This window comes from Xyrauchen texanus, chromosome 4 (assembly GCF_025860055.1).
Source record: "Xyrauchen texanus isolate HMW12.3.18 chromosome 4, RBS_HiC_50CHRs, whole genome shotgun sequence".
Classification (NCBI taxonomy): Eukaryota; Metazoa; Chordata; class Actinopteri; order Cypriniformes; family Catostomidae; genus Xyrauchen; species Xyrauchen texanus.
The window spans coordinates 5,050,232-5,059,787 of NC_068279.1; positions in this window are offsets into that span (position 1 = coordinate 5,050,232).

Sequence of the window (9,556 nt, forward strand, 5' to 3'; positions counted from 1 at the left end):
TGTGTGTGTAGAGTTTAACTAAAATGCTTATTCCTTTTTCAGACATAACAAACCCAAGAGAGGTGGAATTTGTGTGGCTAATCACACTTTGCCAATTGATGTCGTCATTCTGGCTAATCACAGCTGTTACGCCATGGTGAGTGAGATCAAATGTACTCTTTAAGTCAGAGGAACAAATCCTTAATAGTCTTAATAGCACTTTCTTTCAAAGATGAGCTAAAATGAGTCATTCACACCATGTCGACAAATCCGGGTGTGACTACAACTCTTTGTTTGATCAGGTCGGTCAGGTTCATGGTGGTTTAATGGGATTTGTTCAGCGAGCAATGGCATGGTCTTGCCCCCACATCTGGTATAAGAGAGCAGAAATGAGAGGTCGCCACCTAGTGACTCAGAGGTATAACACGAATAACAAGAAGTGTATGCAGCTGAGTTCATAATTGCATACTACCCATACTACTTCTGCCATATCTGTCTGTGGCAGACGTAGTAAGAGTTGTATGGTAGAATGCAATTCCAAACTCAGAATGTCTCTGTGCCGCAAGACAACAATGAACACCAAGTACATGACACGCCCACTCCAAGTAACGCCCCCCCTTGGATCCTAAAGCAATTCTATTGGCTAAAGAAATATTAAAACCCTAGGCAATCACTGTATGACTTATGATAGTAAACATCAATATATCATATCATATTAAATATATAATTATAATTATATATTATGGTATATAATTTCCCAGCTGCTTCACACTCGACTGCCAAGCGATCCAGTGAGAGCTGAAGGTCACGGACCGATGATGACATGAAGACAACATCATCTGCAAAAAGCAGCGATGAGATCCCCAGCCCACCGAACCGCACACCTTCCCCACCCCGACTACGCCTCGATATCCTGTCCATGAATATCACAAACAGGATTGGTGACAAAGCGCAGCCTTGGCGGAGACCAACCCCCACATGGAATGAACTCGACTTTGTGCCGAGGACCCGGACACAGCCCTTGCTTTGGACGTACAGGGATTGGATCAGCCCTAAGAAGGGACCCCCCACCCCGTACTCCAGCAGCACCTCCCACAGTCTCTCCCGGGGGACCCGGTCATACGCCTTCTCCAGATCCACAAAACACATGTAGACCGGATGGGCATACTCCCAGGCCCCCTCCAGGATCCTTGCGAGAGTAAAGATCTGGTCCGTCGTTCCACGGCCAGGACGAAAACCGCATTGTTCCTCTTCAATCTGAGGTTCGACAATCAGCCGAACCCTCCTCTCCAGCACCTTGGAGTAAACTTTACCAGGGAGGCTGAGAAGTGTGATACCCCTGTAGTTGGCACACACTCTCTGATCCCCCTTTTGAAGAGGGGAACCACCACCCCGTTCTGCCACTCCTTAGGTACTGTCCCAGATTTCCACGCAATGTTGAAGAGGCGTGTCATCCATGACACCCCTCCACATCCAGAGCTTTCAGCATTTCTGGTCGGATCTCATCAATCCCCGGGGCTTTGCCACTGCGGAGTTGTTTGACTACCTCAGTGACCTCCCCAGGGAAATAGAATCTGATCCCCCATCATCCTCCGGCTCTGCCTCTACCATAGAGGGCGTGTTGGGATTTAGGAGTTCTTCAAAGTGTTCCTTCCACGCCCAATAACCTCCTCGGTTGAGGTCAACAGCGTCCCATCTTTGCTGTATACAGCTTGAATGGTTCCCCGTTTCCCCTCCTAAGGTGGCGGACGGTTTTCCAGAAGCACTTTGGTGCGGACCGAAAGTCCTTCTCCATGGCTTCTCCGAACTTTTCCCACACCCACTGCTTTGCCTCCCTCACGGCCGAGGCCGCAGCCCTTCGGGCCTGTCGGTACCTTGCAACTGCCTCCGGAGACCTCCGGGACAACAAATCCTGGAAGGCCTCTTTCTTCAGTCGGACGGCTTCCCTGACCACCAGTGTCCACCACGGTGTTCGAGGGTTACCACCCCTTGCGGCACCTAAAACCTTGAGGCCGCAGCTCTCCACCGCGGCTTCGGCAATGGAAGCTTTGAACATTGCCCACTCCGGTTCAATGTCCCCAACCTCCGCAGGGATGCCTGAAAAGCTCCGCCGGAGGTGTGAGTTGAAGATCTCACGGACAGGGACCTCCTCCAAACGTTCCCAGTTCACCCGCACTACTCGCTTGGGCTTCCCAGGTCTGTCCAGAGTCTTTCCCCACCCCTGACCCAACTCACCACCAGATGGTGATCGGTTGACAGCTCTGCCCCTCTCTTTACCTGAGTGTCCAAAACATATGGCCTCAGATCCGACGACACGATTACAAAATCGATCATCGACCTTCGGCCTAGGGTGCTCTGGTACCACGTACACTTATGAGCATCCTTATGTTCGAACATGGTGTTTGTTATAGATAATCCATGACTAGCACAGAAATCTAATAACAAACATCCACTTGAGTTCAGATCAGGGAGGCAGTTCCTCCCAATCACGCCTTTCCAGGTGTCCCTGTCATTTCCCACGTGTGCGTTGAAGTCACCCAGCATCACTATGGAGTCCCCTACTGGGGCCCTATTCAGGACTCCATTCAGGGTCTCCAAGAAGGCCGAATACTCTGAACTGCTGTTCGGTGCATATGCACAGACAACAGTCAGAGTTTTCCCCCACAACCCGTAGGCGTAGGGAGGCGACCCTCTCGATCCACCGGGGTAAACTCCAACGTAGTGGCGCTCAGCCGGGGACTCGTGAGTATCCCCACACCCGCCCGTCGCCTCACACCCTGGGAAACTCCAGAGAAGAATAGAGTCCATCCCCTATCCAGGAGTACGGATCCAGAGCCAAAACTGTGCGTCGATGTAAGCCCCACCAGATCCAACTGGTAACGCTCCACCTCCCTCACTAGTTCCGGCTCCTTCCCCCAGTGAGGTGACATTCCACGTCCCCAGAGCAAGCCTTTGCTGCCCGGGTCTGGTCCGTCGAGGCCCACGGCCTTCACTGCCGCCCATATGGCAGCGCACCCGACTCCTGCGGTTCCTCCAATGGGTGGTGGGCCCAAGGGATGTAGAGGGGGTTCCACGTTGCTTCTTCGGGCTGTGCCCGGCCGGGCTCCGTGACAAACCCGGCCACCAGGCGCTCGCCGACGAGCCCTCCATCTGGGCCTGGCTCCAGACAGGGGCCCCGGGCTTCCTCCGGGCAGGGTAACTCCTCCTCTTGCCGTTTTTTCCATGAGTCATTTTCGAACCATTCTTAGTCTGGCCCCTCACCTGAGACCACTTTGCCTTGGGAGACCCTACCAGGAGCACATGGCTCCAGACAACACAACCCTCAGGATCATAAGGGCACACAAACCTCTCCACCACGATAAGGTGCTGGTTCCCGGAAAGGTGAAGCAGCTGGGATGAGGATTAGCACCTCTAAATCTGAGGCCATGGTTCACAGCAGGAAACCGATGGAGTGCGTACTCCAGGTAGGGAATGAGGTTTTGCCCCAAGTGAAGGAGTTCAAGTACCTCGGGGTCTTGTTCACGAGTGAGGGGACAATGGAGCGGGAGGTTGGCCGGAGAATCGGGGCAGCAGGGGCGGTATTGCACTCGCTCTATCGCACTGTTGTCACGAAAAGAGAGCTGAGCCGAAAGGCAAAGCTCTCGATCTACCGGTCAATTTTTGTTCCTACCCTCACCTATGGTCATGAAGGTTGGGTCATGACCGAAAGAACTAGGTCAGCGAGTACAAGCGGCCGAAATGGGCTTCCTCAGAAGGGTGGCGGGCTTCTCCCTTAGAGATAGGGTGAGGAGCTCAGTAATCCGTGAGGAGCTCGGAGTAGAGCCGCTGCTCCTTTGCGTTGAAAGGAGTCAGTTGAGGTGGTTTGGGCATCTGGTAAGGATGCCCACTGGCCGCCTCCCTAGGGAGGTGTTTCAGGCACGTCCAGCTGGGAGGAGGCCTCGGGGAAGACCCAGGACTAGGTGGAGAGATTACATCTCCACACTGGCCTGGGAACGCCTCGGGGTCGCCCAGTCAGAGCTGGTTAATGTGGCTCGGGATAGGGAAGTTTGGGGCCCCCTGCTGGAGCAGCTGCCCCCGCGACCCGACTTCGGATAAGCGGTTGAAGATGGATGGATGGATGGATGGATGGATGGATGGATGGATGGATGGTATATAATTTCATCATCAGAAGGTATAAATGGTGAAATTAAACATTTATCTGTTCTGTTTTCTCCAGTTAGCTCATAAGCTAACCGGTTAGCCTATTAGCTTAGCATATGGTAGCTTCTTCTCCTCTTCATTTACATCATGCTTCTCCTCACTGTCGCCACCTAGTGATTCAGCTGTATGATTGTTTATTGTTAATTGGTATATGGTTAGGGTTGGTCCATCACTGTCATGACTGCTATGTTGTTCGGAACTGCACCCAAGACTTTCTCCCATTGTTGCACTTGTGTATATGGTTGAGTGACCAAAAAGTGATTTGATTTCAATAGAACTTTTAAGTTGCAGTATATTTAATAATTTTACAAACTTTTCATTTTTTAATCTGTGTGGTTAGGGTTAAACCTAGAGTTCTGGCAAACTTGCCGCAGATTTGACACTCATTATTTTTACATGCAAATGAGCTTGTGATTTGTGAAATTAAAACAATGTTTTTTTATGATGATTTTCAAAAGCCATGTCTTTCTTTGAAAATCTAATTCTATAAAGCTAATTTCACACAGAAAGCTTGTAATTTCTCTCTATATTTTCTTGTACAGAATACCTCGCTATTGCATGCCGCGTCATGTCTGTCTGAGTCAGCTGCCATGTGCCTCACAGCATTGTCCGAAACGTGCTTATTTAAAAACAACACACACTGTTCTGACATGCAATTGGACTGATATTTAGGACAAAAGCAGCATTGGAAATCACATTGAACAGGAACACACAAATATCCATGCATACATCATAATAGTTATTGTATCTTGATGCAAGCAGCAATTGTAATGAGTGTTTCCTCCTTATATTGTTATAATCAGAATTGAGAGCTAGCATACTGCGCAGTGCATAAAACAGGAGATCTTTAAAAGATATTAAAATGATATGGCTGATATTAGTTGCATTGCTTTTTGCAGATACAGTATTCCATGCAGTGTGCTCTGTTGTATGTTGCACATTTTGGCAATACATACTATGTGCATATTGCAGTAATAGTATGAGAAGTATGGTAGTATTCTGTTACTATTAGTATGCCATTCTGATAACACTGTAAAAAACAAATCATGCAAATGACAAACAACGCTTCCAATACGCATATTCCCTGAAGGTAAGAGCAATATAACAATGAGAAACACACTGAAATAGAGTTTTAGTAGTATATCTGATCTTGCTATACTACATTTCTCAGTGGTTGAAATAGGAGTCATAAAAGTATCTGAGCTTTTGAAAATCGAATGCTTGCACCTGGTTGTCCCCGCAGGAATATGCATCAACAATACCACAGTAATGATGTTTAAAAAGGTAAGTTTTGAAATCGGAGGAACATTTTACCCTGTGGCTATAAAGGACATATGTAGTTGTCTTTTGTGTGCATTAGCCATTAGTGAAAAATAAATTTTTGTATGCATTAAAATGGATTGATTTAAATAAAATGCTAAAAAATAAAGTGTAATTTATGCATTGCTTGAAATATTGTGTTAAATGCAAACAGCATGTACTTAAAGGGATAGCTCACCCAAAAATTATAATTTTCACCCTTATGCTGACCTTGTCTTCTGCAGAACACAAATGAAGATATTTCATAGGAAAGAATGGGAGATTGCTGTGAATGGCTCAGTTGTTTGCTAAATATTCTTATAAATGGAATTGATAATATTCTTACATGTGCTGGAATGAAAAGTGACATTTAAAGCAAATTTATCTGACTTTTTTTGTAAAATAAATCTATTTAAATGCACACTAATCCCTAAGACTCACGTTGAAAAAAGCTAGCGCTTGTCAGAGACATTGCGGACGGCAACAGTTGCTAAGATATGATTGGTCAGCAATGCTTTTAAGGTGGGGTTTAGCAAAAGGTCAGTTGAGTCCAGAACTTTCAGTCTCCAAAAAAAAAGGCTGCATAAAAGTAATCCATACGACTTGAGTGATTTAATCTAGGTATTTTTAAGCAATATGATTGCTTTGGGTGAGAAACTAGGCAAAACAAATGTGTCCTTATGCACCAGAAATCTTCATTTCCTCCTAGCTCTTCTATGCATGTGTAACGAGGACTCAGGTAAGTTGGGATCCATCTGCGGTTCTTTATTGAAAAGGCAGAACTCTAGTCGTACAGGCAAGGTCATGGGCAGGCAAACAGGGAATATAACAGGCAGGCAATAGCGTAACTAGAACAGGCAGGGGTCTGAGCAGGCAGCAAACAATCGAGGTACGAGACAGGCAAGAGGTGAACAAGGCAGGCAGCAAACAGACAAGGTCTAAGTAACAGGCTAGGTTGGCACACAGGATAACTAGGGTATGAGTACAGAGTATAACTTGCTTGGAAATGTCGCAAGACTTCGCAATGAGGGAATACACAGTCACGATTAAATAGGGCAGTGGAAACAAGGGACAGCTGTGGAGTAATCAGACCTAGGTATGCAGGCTAAAGGGAAATGTAGTCCTAAGGGTCAATACTCCAGTGAATCTTATCTCCGATGACTGAAGGAGGAGGCGCCTTCACCGGTGTTCGTGACAGCATGTTCATGATAGAAGCTTGTTCATACGTCCTCACGCTTGACGCATGCACGTTTGCACGTTTGCATGTTCACAGAAGAATTTGCGGTTGTATTGCAAGCTTCTCTCATGAACATCCTGAAAAAAGTACATAAAGGCAGCATAAAAGTAATCCATACAACTCTTAATTCATATGTTCTGAAGCAATATGATCACTTTGGGTGAGAAATGGACATACATTTATGTCCTTATATTACATCTTGAATCCTGCTTTTTGTTTCAAACTGGGTGTATGTCAAGATTTATAATGAATAAAGACTTACATTTTGATTTGTTCATATTGCTTCAGGAGACATGGATTAAACTACTGGGATTACTTTTATGCTGCCTTTATGTCCTTTTAGGAGATTGAACATTTTGGAACCCATTGACTTACATTATATGGACAAAACACATCTTCAAAATTTCTTTGTTTGTTTTCCACAAAAGAAAGTCACATGAGGTTGAGTACTGTAAATGATGAGAGAATTATAATTTTTGGCTATCCCTTTAAAGGTTTAATTTTTTTAACACCTATTTAAATTTTTTTATGATGTACACTCAACATTTTAAACAGGTTTAATAGGATAAACATGAGATGAAGACAGTCATGTCAGTAGTCTAGAAAAAGCAGTTTATTCTTCTTCAGGGTGGTGTTGTGTTTACCAGCCCTTTTTATAACCCTCATGCAGTGTCTATTTGGAGATACAGTATATTGGAGATGCATTTTGGAACATGGTGAGCTATCTGCTGAGAATGACGACGATATAAAAGTAAATATAACATGGTGAGCTATCTGCTGAGAATGACGACGAGCTGGGCCATAATATCTGGTATCTGCCTCCCATGACACATAAGGTAAGAACTAAAGTGTTCTTGTCCTGTAGTTGTATCTGTCTGGTTGCATTGCATTTTAGGTTGATTGAGAAATATAACTTCTAATGTGACACTCTCACTAACTATTTTCCTGTGTGCACAGGAAGGATAAAATGCTTTGCAGTTTGCCAGCCATTGCACAACATGGGGGATTAGTGGACCTGGCCTGGTGCGTAAATTACTGTCATATTCCTAACAATTACTTATGTTAGTAATATCTTAGTATGACAGTAAAGGTAAATGACTTGGCTTTTAGCCATCCTCCGAAATCGAAAGTTAAAGTGCCACTGGAAAAATATTGATGGCTTTCAAATCTTACATCCAAATAATCTATCTCTTACATATATTGAGGAAACTACAGTAGGGCAATAATGTTGTTCAAATATGTTACATACAGATATACAGTTTTGTGCATGGTGATTTAATGTATTGTGCAGAAGAGATAGGATATGTCAAATAAATATGAATGAATAGTTGAATATGCACATGATTGTATTGCCACAATGGAGAGTATTGGGGCATTTTTAACTCTTCGTAAGGTGAATGGTGAGGGGAAAAACTGTTCTTGTGCATGACTGTTCTGGTGCCCAGAGCTCTTTAGTGTTTAACGTAGTATGCTGGGTGAGTGAGGTCCAAAGCGATTTTCCCAGACCTTTTCCTCACTCTGGAGGTGTTCAGTTCTTGAAGGGTGGGAAGGTGAGAACCAGTAATCTGCTCAGCAGTCTGGACTATCCTTTGAAGTCTTCTGATGTCTGACTTGGTAGCTGAACCAAACCAGACAGTTATAGAAGTGCAGAGGACAGACTCAACGAATGCTGAGTAAAACTGTATCTGCAGCACCTGTGGCAGCTTGAACTTCCTCAGCTGGTGATGGAAGTACAACCTCTGCTGGGCCTTTTTCACAATGGAGTCAATGTAGGTCTCCCACTTCAGGTCCTTGATATGGTAGTGTCCAGGAACCTTAATGACTCCTCTGCTGCCACAGTGCTGTTTAGAATGGCGAGTGGGGTCGATGCTGGGGTGTTCCTCCTAAAGTCCACTATCATCTCCACTGTTTTGAGTGTGTCCAGCTCCAGGTTGTTTTGACTGCACCAGTGAGCCAGCTGTTCAACCTCCCTTCTGTATGCAGACTCGTCGTCATGGATGAGGCCAATGACTATAGTGTCATCTGCAACTTCATGAGCTTGACAGAGGGTCCTTGGTAGTGCAGTAATTTGTGTAAAGGCAGAAGAGCAGTGGGGAGAGTGCACATCCCTGGGGGGCACCAGTGCTGATTGTGCATGTGCTGAAAGTGAATTTCCCCAGTCTCACTAACTGCTCCCTATCTGTCAGAAAGCTGGTGATGCACTAACAGATAGAGGTGGGAACTGAGAGCTGTGTTAATTTATTCCATAGGAGTGCAGGGATGATAGCGTTGAAAGCCGTACTGAAGTCCACAAAGAGGATCCTTGCATAAGTCCCTGGCCTGTCTAGATGTTGAAGTATGTAATGCAGTCCCATATTGACTGCATCATCCACAGACCTGTTTGCTCAATAGGAAAACTGCAGGGTCCAGTGATGTCCTTCAGTTGGGCCAACACCAGTCTATCTAATGACTTCATGACCACAGACGTCAGGGCTAAAGTTCTGTAGTCATTCATTCCTGCAATCTTGGGTTTCTTTGGGACAGGGATGATGGTGGAGCATTTGAAGAAGCTGGGAACTTCACATTGTTCCAGTGATGTGTTGAATATCTATACGAAGATGGGGGCCAGCTGTTATAACAGGCTTTTAGACAAGTGGGTGAAACACAAACTGGGTCCTGTGCTTTCTTTGTCTTTTTTTTCTGGAAGACTTGGCACACATCCTCTACACTGATCTTAAGTGCAGGTTGAGTAGCAGGAGAGGTGAGGAGGGGTTGCAGGAGGTGTTTGTGTGAAGAGAAGTTCAGAGTGAGTGTGAAACTGGCTTTTCAAATCTACAGTAAAACACATTCAAGTCATCAGCC